This window comes from Chlamydotis macqueenii, chromosome 10, assembly GCF_036417535.1.
Source record: "Chlamydotis macqueenii isolate bChlMac1 chromosome 10, bChlMac1.mat, whole genome shotgun sequence".
NCBI classification, from domain to species: Eukaryota; Metazoa; Chordata; class Aves; order Otidiformes; family Otididae; genus Chlamydotis; species Chlamydotis macqueenii.
The window spans coordinates 4,282,146-4,294,485 of record NC_141565.1 but is presented as its reverse complement, the minus strand read 5'-3'; positions in this window follow the sequence as shown (position 1 = coordinate 4,294,485).

The window sequence follows — 12,340 nt, the reverse complement described above, 5'->3', positions numbered from 1 at the left end:
GGATCTCTGCTCCTCCATGGGCTGCGGGGGGATCCCTGCTCCTCCATCTTCTGCAGGGGCACAGCCGGCCTCACCATGCGCTGCACCACGGGCTGCAGGGGATCTCTGCCCGGAGCGACTTCACCTCTCCCTCCTTCTTCACTGCCTTTGGTGTCCACAGCCATTCCTCTCACAAGCAATTCTTCACAATCAGCTCAGGCAGATGCCTCTCACATTCTCCTCTCTTCTCTGGGCCAGGACAGGCCGAGTTGGGCCGCCTGGCGGGAGGCCAGAGGGTGAGGGCCACAAGGCCCATGAGGCTCACGCCTCCCCCTCTCTGCCCCTGCTGCTGCTTCTTCACTCTTCCTTGGTTTTTTAGTTTCCCCTCCTTAAATACTTTACCTCAGAGGAGTTACAGCTGTTGCCAATTGGCTTGGCCCTGGCCAGGGCTGGGCCCACCCTAGGCCTGGCCAGGTCCACCAGACCCAGGGGACACTCGTAGCAGCTTCTCGCAGAAGCTGCCACTCTAGCCCTGCCTCGCTCCACAAAACCCGCACACTTCCCCACTGCTTCTTCCTTGGCAGAAAAGCCCAGCAGGTCTCCCAGGTTGCCCTGCCTTCCTCACAGAGGACGGCTGCTCCCTACTTCAACCAAGCGGCTTCCACACTGTCCTGCTCCCCCTCTCCTGAACTCTGGGCAGTCAATTCCTTAGCAGGTGTTTGCAGCCTCTGTGAAAAAGGAAGCCTCGGTTCCCCCTGCCAGAAGGAAGCCTTCAGCTGGGACAGCAGCCATGGTGCTGGGGAAGAGGGCCCTGGGGAACGGGGAAGGCCCTTTGGCTGCTGGAGAAGCAGAGTCCAGAGAAATGTTGGCATGAGAAATACAGAGGTGACGCTGAACTGAACTGTGAAAGAAAAGCAGCTTTGCCCCGCTTCTCAGCAAGCTAGGCGTGAAGGAGAGGACATTGGTGCTAGCCTTGTCGCAAAGGCCACAAGAGTTGAAGTGTGTGACCGTGGGGGGCGAGGCGCGAGGGCCGTGGCGGGCGGGCGGGCGCAGCCCACATTGCGGGGAGACGGGCGTCGTTGCCGATGGGGCCAGGCTGGGCCATCCTCCCGGGAGCAGAGACCCCCATTGGGAACTTGCCCTGAGGAAAGGGAGCAGGCTGTGGGGCCAGCGAGGCCCGAAGCACACGGCCGTGGCGCTGGGGAGCTGGGCAAGGGGAGCCCGGAAAGGAGGGCGGTGTGGGGAAGGTGCTGCCAAGCCCCAGGGAGAAGACAGCCCCGTGGGCCCAGCCCCTAAGGCTGCCCCTGGAGAAAGAGAGAGGAGAAAGCTGACAAAGGAGGCTGGGGTCAGAAGTTAACGGGCAACTTTATTGTGGCTGTGAGGGGAATGAGGGTCAGCACTTGGTGCTGGCCCACGGCTGCTCTAACGGCGTCTTCTGCGCCGAGGGTAGGGAGTTGGGGCCCGACGTCGTGAGCCGGAACGGTCTCCCATCCGCATGGGCCCAGCAGAGCTGGACCGTGCGCCCCTTGCGAGCGCTGGGGAGCGGCGGGAGGGCCGCGATGGCAGCTGGCTGCCGCTGCTGTGGCTGCTGGTCTGGGCTGCTGGGGAGCCGTGAGGCGGCCCCGATCCGGGCTGGCTGGCAGTGCTGGGGCGGGCGATCTTCGAGCTGGCACCGGGGGCTGTAAGGGGAAGCAGGAAGGTCAAGAGCACGGCTGCTCAGGCCCGGGGCAGGATAGGCCCGAGCGGTGCCCCCAGCCCTCCTGGAGCAGACAGCCTCTGCCAAGCCCACCCAGAGCACCCGCTGGCAGACCTGGCCTGGGCCCTCGCCCATAGCCTGGGGCCACCCGGGTGTGTTGTCTCTTACCGGAGCCCAGACCAGCACAGCTGTCGCACTCCCAGCAACGGACTCTATTCCTCAAGCGGGTGCAGCGTCGGTGGGTGCCCTCGGCAGCGCAGGAGCAGCGTCGGTGGGTGCCCTCGGCAGCGCAGGAGCAGCACACGAGCAGTTGCCAGGGCCTGGGGAAGCAAAGGGGCTCATGGCTGGGAGGACAAAGGGACTGCGGCACAGGATTGTCCGGCACAGCTCCTGTTCTCAGTTGTTCTGATTCGAGCCCTCGGCCAGACAGAGATGCCGGACAGAGCCCCGGGGTGCAGCTCTGGCAACTTACCCCTCTTCCTCTGCCTGCTCCCTGCCTCCTGGGCAGAGGCACTGCCTGGCGTCACAGCGGCTGTGCCTCTCATAGGCTCGAGCGTAGGCATCGTCCTCCATCCACGATGGCCCGCTTTTGGCAAAAGAAGGGGAAAGTGATGAGCCCCTGCTGTCCCTCCTCCAGCCCTGCCCTGCTGGCAACTCCTCCGTGAAGCTGAAGCCCAGACTCAGGGGACAGCGCAGGGCCAGGACTGCTGGGGCAGCCCCTGGCACAGCACAGCGCTTGCACCCTCCTGTCTTGTGAGCTGCGGAGCGAAAAACCAACCTGAAAGGGATTCGGATCCCCATGGTGAGCATTGCCGAGAGGAATCCGTAATCGTTTTGGCAATGCGGACAACAGAAGCAGGGCAAGCCAGCATGGAGAGCCTGTTTCTGGATGCAGCCGCGGTGGAACCAGGCGTGTGTGCACAGTGGGCACACCATGGTGCCGTAGGACAGTGTGTCCTCCACAGGGTCCTGGCAGATGAGGCAGGCGGTGTTCTCCCCCGGAGCCACATTCACTGCCTGCTGCGGGCGGTGCTCCCAGCAGAAGGACCTGGGGGGAAGAGGAGAGGGATGGGCGAGGTGAGAAGGGCTGGGTTCTTCCAGAGAGCAGGGGAGAGGAGATGCGAAGGACCTCCAGAAGCTGCCCGGTTGTGGCTGTGCCTGAGAGCAGCCGCGGAGAAATGTCACTGCGGGATCTTTGGTTGTTTGGCTGGGACTGGCAGGCAGGAGACTGAAGGCAAGGAGTGTCCCCAGTGAGGGCCGGCTGCCCTTACCTGTAGTCCCCAAACCAATGGGTAACGCATGAGCCCTCGACGGCACAGGGCAGATGGAAAGGACGCTTGCAGCCTGTCTGCGAGCAGGTGATGGTGGCCCCGCTCTCGCCACAGACGAAGCAGCGCTGGGAAGAGCAGAGCAGCCCCCATGAGCGGCAGCCTGAGGGCCTCCACGGGCAGCCCCACAGCTGCGGGCTGGGCGCAGGGGGTGGCCGCTGCTGGCTCACAGCCCCCAGATGCGCCTGGCAGAGCAGGCGCCTGTGCTGGAGCCACTGTGGAGCTGCGGGAGCAAGACTTTTGTCCCAGAGCTGCTTGGAAGGGCTGGGATTTCTTTCCTGGGCTCTGGGCTAAGCTCCCACTAAGCTCTCCTGGCGTAAACCTCCCTGGTGTTGTCAGGTGCTCACCTTCCGCGCTGCCTGCTTGACGGTTCGTTTAATATCTTCAGGGAGAAAGCCCATGAGTCCTACTTCGTCCTCCCCTTCTTGAAAAAGCTCATCGGCACAAAACTGCAGGAGAGCAAAGAGGAGGAGCTGAGGAGGAGCGCGTGGAGGGGACTGCCTGTGGGAAAGCTGGAGGGAGCCCCGCAGGAACTCACCAGGCAAAACTCATGGGCGCAGAGCCGTTGCTTGCGCAGTTTGCGCCCACAGACATCGGGGTCGGCCCCTGCGCGGCGGCACAGCACGCATGCTGGAGGGGAGAGAGCAAATGGCAGCGGGAATGAGCGCCTGTGCGCGGCCGGGGGAAGCGTCCCTGAGGGATTGCCCCCAAGGGCCAGCTCTGTCCCTGCTACGCTGGCCCTGACAACCCCTCTGCCAGGCTACTTTGGAGGGCTCCTTGGCTCTCACCCTGCTCCTTCGCGTCGGGGGCCTTGCGCTCCCGTGTGGACATGGCGCACGTCAACGGTGAGCGTTTGGAGAGTCCCTGTCCCAGCAGCGCTGGGGCGTCTCCTCCAGATGCTCCTGGGCTGGCTCTGAGGGAGAAGGGAGAGGCCCGTGAGCCTGCAGCACAGGCCCAGAGCCCCGAGTTGTGGGGCCCCCCTCTTCCCTCGCAGCCCCGCGCCAGCCCCGTCCCTCCCCTGCTCTCTCCTCACCTCACCAGCTCACACTGACGCTCGGCCGGAGCCCAGCGTGCCTTCTCGTGGGCTTGGCCCCGCGGGTCACAATGCCCACTGTGACATCAGCACCGCTGGCCTGCGTGCGCCCCAAATATGGGCAGGGACACCCTCGGCCACCTGCCACCCCCCGTGCCTTGGAGACGGGCAAAACCTAAGTGGCTTTGGGCCTGGGCAGCCTGCTGCAGGACGCCCTGCTTTAGGAGGCGCTTGGGCTGAAGGAGCGCAAGAGATGCCCTCCTGCGTGCCTGTCGTCGTTTAGTTGCCCGTGGGACAAAGCTACGCAGTCACTCGCTCACCCTCCCTGCCCCTCAGGGGAATGGGGGAGAGAAAATAGAAGAAAAGGCTCCGAGTTGGAGAGAGGGACAGGGAGAGATCATCCAAGTTACCGGGGGGTTGCGGTCAGTTCCTCACACCTTGTTTGCTGCTGCCCCTTCCTCCTCCAGGGAGGAACTCCTCACATTCCTCCCCTGCTCCAGCAAGGGGTCTCTTCCCTGGGCTGCAGTCCTTCACGAGCTGTTCCAGCGCGGGGCCTTTTCCTCGGGGTGCAGTCCCTCAGGAACCGGCTGCCCCAGCGCAGGCCCTGCACAGGCCACAGCCTCCTTCAGGCTCCCGCCTGCCCCAGCGTGGGGTCCTGCATGGGCTGCAGGGGGATCTCTGCTTCTCCATCTTCTGCAGGGGGATCTCTGCTCCTCCATGGGCTGCGGGGGGATCCCTGCTCCTCCATCTTCTGCAGGGGCACAGCCGGCCTCACCATGCGCTGCACCACGGGCTGCAGGGGATCTCTGCCCGGAGCGACTTCACCTCTCCCTCCTTCTTCACTGCCTTTGGTGTCCACAGCCATTCCTCTCACAAGCAATTCTTCACAATCAGCTCAGGCAGATGCCTCTCACATTCTCCTCTCTTCTCTGGGCCAGGACAGGCCGAGTTGGGCCGCCTGGCGGGAGGCCAGAGGGTGAGGGCCACAAGGCCCATGAGGCTCACGCCTCCCCCTCTCTGCCCCTGCTGCTGCTTCTTCACTCTTCCTTGGTTTTTTAGTTTCCCCTCCTTAAATACTTTACCTCAGAGGAGTTACAGCTGTTGCCAATTGGCTTGGCCCTGGCCAGGGCTGGGCCCACCCTAGGCCTGGCCAGGTCCACCAGACCCAGGGGACACTCGTAGCAGCTTCTCGCAGAAGCTGCCACTCTAGCCCTGCCTCGCTCCACAAAACCCGCACACTTCCCCACTGCTTCTTCCTTGGCAGAAAAGCCCAGCAGGTCTCCCAGGTTGCCCTGCCTTCCTCACAGAGGACGGCTGCTCCCTACTTCAACCAAGCGGCTTCCACACTGTCCTGCTCCCCCTCTCCTGAACTCTGGGCAGTCAATTCCTTAGCAGGTGTTTGCAGCCTCTGTGAAAAAGGAAGCCTCGGTTCCCCCTGCCAGAAGGAAGCCTTCAGCTGGGACAGCAGCCATGGTGCTGGGGAAGAGGGCCCTGGGGAACGGGGAAGGCCCTTTGGCTGCTGGAGAAGCAGAGTCCAGAGAAATGTTGGCATGAGAAATACAGAGGTGACGCTGAACTGAACTGTGAAAGAAAAGCAGCTTTGCCCCGCTTCTCAGCAAGCTAGGCGTGAAGGAGAGGACATTGGTGCTAGCCTTGTCGCAAAGGCCACAAGAGTTGAAGCGTGCGACTGTGGGGGTCGGGGGTCGAGGCGCGAGGGCCGTGGCGGGCGGGCGGGCGCAGCCCACATTGCGGGGAGACGGGCGTCGTTGCCGATGGGGCCAGGCTGGGCCATCCTCCCGGGAGCAGAGACCCCCATTGGGAACTTGCCCTGAGGAAAGGGAGCAGGCTGTGGGGCCAGCGAGGCCCGAAGCACACGGCCGTGGCGCTGGGGAGCTGGGCAAGGGGAGCCCGGAAAGGAGGGCGGTGTGGGGAAGGTGCTGCCAAGCCCCAGGGAGAAGACAGCCCCGTGGGCCCAGCCCCTAAGGCTGCCCCTGGAGAAAGAGAGAGGAGAAAGCTGACAAAGGAGGCTGGGGTCAGAAGTTAACGGGCAACTTTATTGTGGCTGTGAGGGGAATGAGGGTCAGCACTTGGTGCTGGCCCACGGCTGCTCTAACGACGTCTTCTGCGCCGAGGGTAGGGAGTTGGGGCCCGACGTCGTGAGCCGGAGCGGTCTCCCATCCGCATGGGCCCAGCAGAGCTGGACCGTACGCCCCTTGCGAGCGCTGGGGAGCGGCGGGAGGGCCGCGATGGCAGCTGGCTGCCGCTGCTGTGGCTGCTGGTCTGGGCTGCTGGGGAGCCGTGAGGCGGCCCCGATCCGGGCTGGCTGGCAGTGCTGGGGCGGGCGATCTTCGAGCTGGCACCGGGGGCTGTAAGGGGAAGCAGGAAGGTCAAGAGCACGGCTGCTCAGGCCCGGGGCAGGATAGGCCCGAGCGGTGCCCCCAGCCCTCCTGGAGCAGACAGCCTCTGCCAAGCCCACCCAGAGCACCCGCTGCCAGACCTGGCCTGGGCCCTCGCCCATAGCCTGGGGCCACCCGGGTGTGTTGTCTCTTACCGGAGCCCAGACCAGCACAGCTGTCGCACTCCCAGCAACGGACTCTATTCCTCAAGCGGGTGCAGCGTCGGTGGGTGCCCTCGGCAGCGCAGGAGCAGCGTCGGTGGGTGCCCTCGGCAGCGCAGGAGCAGCACACGAGCAGTTGCCAGGGCCTGGGGAAGCAAAGGGGCTCATGGCTGGGAGGACAAAGGGACTGCGGCACAGGATTGTCCGGCACAGCTCCTGTTCTCAGTTGTTCTGATTCGAGCCCTCGGCCAGACAGAGATGCCGGACAGAGCCCCGGGGTGCAGCTCTGGCAACTTACCCCTCTTCCTCTGCCTGCTCCCTGCCTCCTGGGCAGAGGCACTGCCTGGCGTCACAGCGGCTGTGCCTCTCATAGGCTCGAGCGTAGGCATCGTCCTCCATCCACGATGGCCCGCTTTTGGCAAAAGAAGGGGAAAGTGATGAGCCCCTGCTGTCCCTCCTCCAGCCCTGCCCTGCTGGCAACTCCTCCGTGAAGCTGAAGCCCAGACTCAGGGGACAGCGCAGGGCCAGGACTGCTGGGGCAGCCCCTGGCACAGCACAGCGCTTGCACCCTCCTGTCCTGTGAGCTGCGGAGCGAAAAACCAACCTGAAAGGGATTCGGATCCCCATGGTGAGCATTGCCGAGAGGAATCCGTAATCGTTTTGGCAATGCGGACAACAGAAGCAGGGCAAGCCAGCATGGAGAGCCTGTTTCTGGATGCAGCCGCGGTGGAACCAGGCGTGTGTGCACAGTGGGCACACCATGGTGCCGTAGGACAGTGTGTCCTCCACAGGGTCCTGGCAGATGAGGCAGGCGGTGTTTTCCCCCGGAGCCACCTTCACTGCCTGCTGCGGGCGGTGCTCCCAGCAGAAGGACCTGGGGGGAAGAGGAGAGGGATGGGCGAGGTGAGAAGGGCTGGGTTCTTCCAGAGAGCAGGGGAGAGGAGATGCGAAGGACCTCCAGAAGCTGCCCGGTTGTGGCTGTGCCTGAGAGCAGCCGCGGAGAAATGTCACTGCGGGATCTTTGGTTGTTTGGCTGGGACTGGCAGGCAGGAGACTGAAGGCAAGGAGTGTCCCCAGTGAGGGCCGGCTGCCCTTACCTGTAGTCCCCAAACCAATGGGTAACGCATGAGCCCTCGACGGCACAGGGCAGATGGAAAGGACGCTTGCAGCCTGTCTGCGAGCAGGTGATGGTGGCCCCGCTCTCGCCACAGACGAAGCAGCGCTGGGAAGAGCAGAGCAGCCCCCATGAGCGGCAGCCTGAGGGCCTCCACGGGCAGCCCCACAGCTGCGGGCTGGGCGCAGGGGGTGGCCGCTGCTGGCTCACAGCCCCCAGATGCGCCTGGCAGAGCAGGCGCCTGTGCTGGAGCCACTGTGGAGCTGCGGGAGCAAGACTTTTGTCCCAGAGCTGCTTGGAAGGGCTGGGATTTCTTTCCTGGGCTCTGGGCTAAGCTCCCGCTAAGCTCTCCTGGCGTAAACCTCCCTGGTGTTGTCAGGTGCTCACCTTCCGCGCTGCCTGCTTGACGGTTCGTTTAATATCTTCAGGGAGAAAGCCCATGAGTCCTACTTCGTCCTCCCCTTCTTGAAAAAGCTCATCGGCACAAAACTGCAGGAGAGCAAAGAGGAGGAGCTGAGGAGGAGCGCGTGGAGGGGACTGCCTGTGGGAAAGCTGGAGGGAGCCCCGCAGGAACTCACCAGGCAAAACTCATGGGCGCAGAGCCGTTGCTTGCGCAGTTTGCGCCCACAGACATCGGGGTCGGCCCCTGCGCGGCGGCACAGCACGCATGCTGGAGGGGAGAGAGCAAATGGCAGCGGGAATGAGCGCCTGTGCGCGGCCGGGGGAAGCGTCCCTGAGGGATTGCCCCCAAGGGCCAGCTCTGTCCCTGCTACGCTGGCCCTGACAACCCCTCTGCCAGGCTACTTTGGAGGGCTCCTTGGCTCTCACCCTGCTCCTTCGCGTCGGGGGCCTTGCGCTCCCGTGTGGACATGGCGCACGTCAACGGTGAGCGTTTGGAGAGTCCCTGTCCCAGCAGCGCTGGGGCGTCTCCTCCAGATGCTCCTGGGCTGGCTCTGAGGGAGAAGGGAGAGGCCCGTGAGCCTGCAGCACAGGCCCAGAGCCCCGAGTTGTGGGGCCCCCCTCTTCCCTCGCAGCCCCGCGCCAGCCCCGTCCCTCCCCTGCTCTCTCCTCACCTCACCAGCTCACACTGACGCTCGGCCGGAGCCCAGCGTGCCTTCTCGTGGGCTTGGCCCCGCGGGTCACAATGCCCACTGTGACATCAGCACCGCTGGCCTGCGTGCGCCCCAAATATGGGCAGGGACACCCTCGGCCACCTGCCACCCCCCGTGCCTTGGAGACGGGCAAAACCTAAGTGGCTTTGGGCCTGGGCAGCCTGCTGCAGGACGCCCTGCTTTAGGAGGCGCTTGGGCTGAAGGAGCGCAAGAGATGCCCTCCTGCGTGCCTGTCGTCGTTTAGTTGCCCGTGGGACAAAGCTACGCAGTCACTCGCTCACCCTCCCTGCCCCTCAGGGGAATGGGGGAGAGAAAATAGAAGAAAAGGCTCCGAGTTGGAGAGAGGGACAGGGAGAGATCATCCAAGTTACCGGGGGGTTGCGGTCAGTTCCTCACACCTTGTTTGCTGCTGCCCCTTCCTCCTCCAGGGAGGAACTCCTCACATTCCTCCCCTGCTCCAGCAAGGGGTCTCTTCCCTGGGCTGCAGTCCTTCACGAGCTGTTCCAGCGCGGGGCCTTTTCCTCGGGGTGCAGTCCCTCAGGAACCGGCTGCCCCAGCGCAGGCCCTGCACAGGCCACAGCCTCCTTCAGGCTCCCGCCTGCCCCAGCGTGGGGTCCTGCACGGGCTGCAGGGGGATCTCTGCTTCTCCATCTTCTGCAGGGGGATCTCTGCTCCTCCATGGGCTGCGGGGGGATCCCTGCTCCTCCATCTTCTGCAGGGGCACAGCCGGCCTCACCATGCGCTGCACCACGGGCTGCAGGGGATCTCTGCCCGGAGCGACTTCACCTCTCCCTCCTTCTTCACTGCCTTTGGTGTCCACAGCCATTCCTCTCACAAGCAATTCTTCACAATCAGCTCAGGCAGATGCCTCTCACATTCTCCTCTCTTCTCTGGGCCAGGACAGGCCGAGTTGGGCCGCCTGGCGGGAGGCCAGAGGGTGAGGGCCACAAGGCCCATGAGGCTCACGCCTCCCCCTCTCTGCCCCTGCTGCTGCTTCTTCACTCTTCCTTGGTTTTTTAGTTTCCCCTCCTTAAATACTTTACCTCAGAGGAGTTACAGCTGTTGCCAATTGGCTTGGCCCTGGCCAGGGCTGGGCCCACCCTAGGCCTGGCCAGGTCCACCAGACCCAGGGGACACTCGTAGCAGCTTCTCGCAGAAGCTGCCACTCTAGCCCTGCCTCGCTCCACAAAACCCGCACACTTCCCCACTGCTTCTTCCTTGGCAGAAAAGCCCAGCAGGTCTCCCAGGTTGCCCTGCCTTCCTCACAGAGGACGGCTGCTCCCTACTTCAACCAAGCGGCTTCCACACTGTCCTGCTCCCCCTCTCCTGAACTCTGGGCAGTCAATTCCTTAGCAGGTGTTTGCAGCCTCTGTGAAAAAGGAAGCCTCGGTTCCCCCTGCCAGAAGGAAGCCTTCAGCTGGGACAGCAGCCATGGTGCTGGGGAAGAGGGCCCTGGGGAACGGGGAAGGCCCTTTGGCTGCTGGAGAAGCAGAGTCCAGAGAAATGTTGGCGTGAGAAATACAGAGGTGACGCTGAACTGAACTGTGAAAGAAAAGCAGCTTTGCCCCGCTTCTCAGCAAGCTAGGCGTGAAGGAGAGGACATTGGTGCTAGCCTTGTCGCAAAGGCCACAAGAGTTGAAGCGTGCGACTGTGGGGGTCGGGGGTCGAGGCGCGAGGGCCGTGGCGGGCGGGCGGGCGCAGCCCACATTGCGGGGAGACGGGCGTCGTTGCCGATGGGGCCAGGCTGGGCCATCCTCCCGGGAGCAGAGACCCCCATTGGGAACTTGCCCTGAGGAAAGGGAGCAGGCTGTGGGGCCAGCGAGGCCCGAAGCACACGGCCGTGGCGCTGGGGAGCTGGGCAAGGGGAGCCCGGAAAGGAGGGCGGTGTGGGGAAGGTGCTGCCAAGCCCCAGGGAGAAGACAGCCCCGTGGGCCCAGCCCCTAAGGCTGCCCCTGGAGAAAGAGAGAGGAGAAAGCTGACAAAGGAGGCTGGGGTCAGAAGTTAACGGGCAACTTTATTGTGGCTGTGAGGGGAATGAGGGTCAGCACTTGGTGCTGGCCCACGGCTGCTCTAATGGCGTCTTCTGCGCCGAGGGTAGGGAGTTGGGGCCCGGTGTCGCATGTGGGAGCGGTCCCTCATCTGCCTGGGCCTGGCGCGTCTGGAGCGTCTGCCCCTCGCGAGCGCTGGGGCATGGCGGGAGGGCCGCGATGGCAGCTGGCTGCCGCTGCTGTGGCTGCTGGTCTGGGCTGCTGGGGAGCCGTGAGGCGGCCCCGATCCGGGCTGGCTGGCAGTGCTGGGGCGGGCGATCTTCGAGCTGGCACCGGGGGCTGTAAGGGGAAGCAGGAAGGTCAAGGGCACAGCTGCTCAGGCCCGGGGCAGGATAGGCCCGAGCGGTGCCCCCAGCCCTCCTGGAGCAGACAGCCTCTGCCAAGCCCACCCAGAGCACCCGCTGGCAGACCTGGCCTGGGCCCTCGCCCATAGCCTGGGGCCACCCGGGTGTGTTGTCTCTTACCGGAGCCCAGACCAGCACAGCTGTCGCACTCCCAGCAACGGACTCTATTCCTCAAGCGGGTGCAGCGTCGGTGGGTGCCCTCGGCAGCGCAGGAGCAGCACAGGAGCAGTTGCCAGGGCCTGGGGAAGCAAAGGGGCTCATGGCTGGGAGGACAAAGGGACTGCGGCACAGGATTGTCCGGCACAGCTCCTGTTCTCAGTTGTTCTGATTCGAGCCCTCGGCCAGACAGAGATGCCGGACAGAGCCCCGGGGTGCAGCTCTGGCAACTTACCCCTCTTCCTCTGCCTGCTCCCTGCCTCCTGGGCAGAGGCACTGCCTGGCGTCACAGCGGCTGTGCCTCTCATAGGCTCGAGCGTAGGCATCGTCCTCCATCCACGATGGCCCGCTTTTGGCAAAAGAAGGGGAAAGTGATGAGCCCCTGCTGTCCCTCCTCCAGCCCTGCCCTGCTGGCAACTCCTCCGTGAAGCTGAAGCCCAGACTCAGGGGACAGCGCAGGGCCAGGACTGCTGGGGCAGCCCCTGGCACAGCACAGCGCTTGCACCCTCCTGTCTTGTGAGCTGCGGAGCGAAAAACCAACCTGAAAGGGATTCGGATCCCCATGGTGAGCATTGCCGAGAGGAATCCGTAATCGTTTTGGCAATGCGGACAACAGAAGCAGGGCAAGCCAGCATGGAGAGCCTGTTTCTGGATGCAGCCGCGGTGGAACCAGGCGTGTGTGCACAGTGGGCACACCATGGTGCCGTAGGACAGTGTGTCCTCCACAGGGTCCTGGCAGATGAGGCAGGCGGTGTTCTCCCCCGGAGCCACCTTCACTGCCTGCTGCGGGCGGTGCTCCCAGCAGAAGGACCTGGGGGGAAGAGGAGAGGGATGGGCGAGGTGAGAAGGGCTGGGTTCTTCCAGAGAGCAGGGGAGAGGAGATGCGAAGGACCTCCAGAAGCTGCCCGGTTGTGGCTGTGCCTGAGAGCAGCCGCGGAGAAATGTCACTGCGGGATCTTTGGTTGTTTGGCTG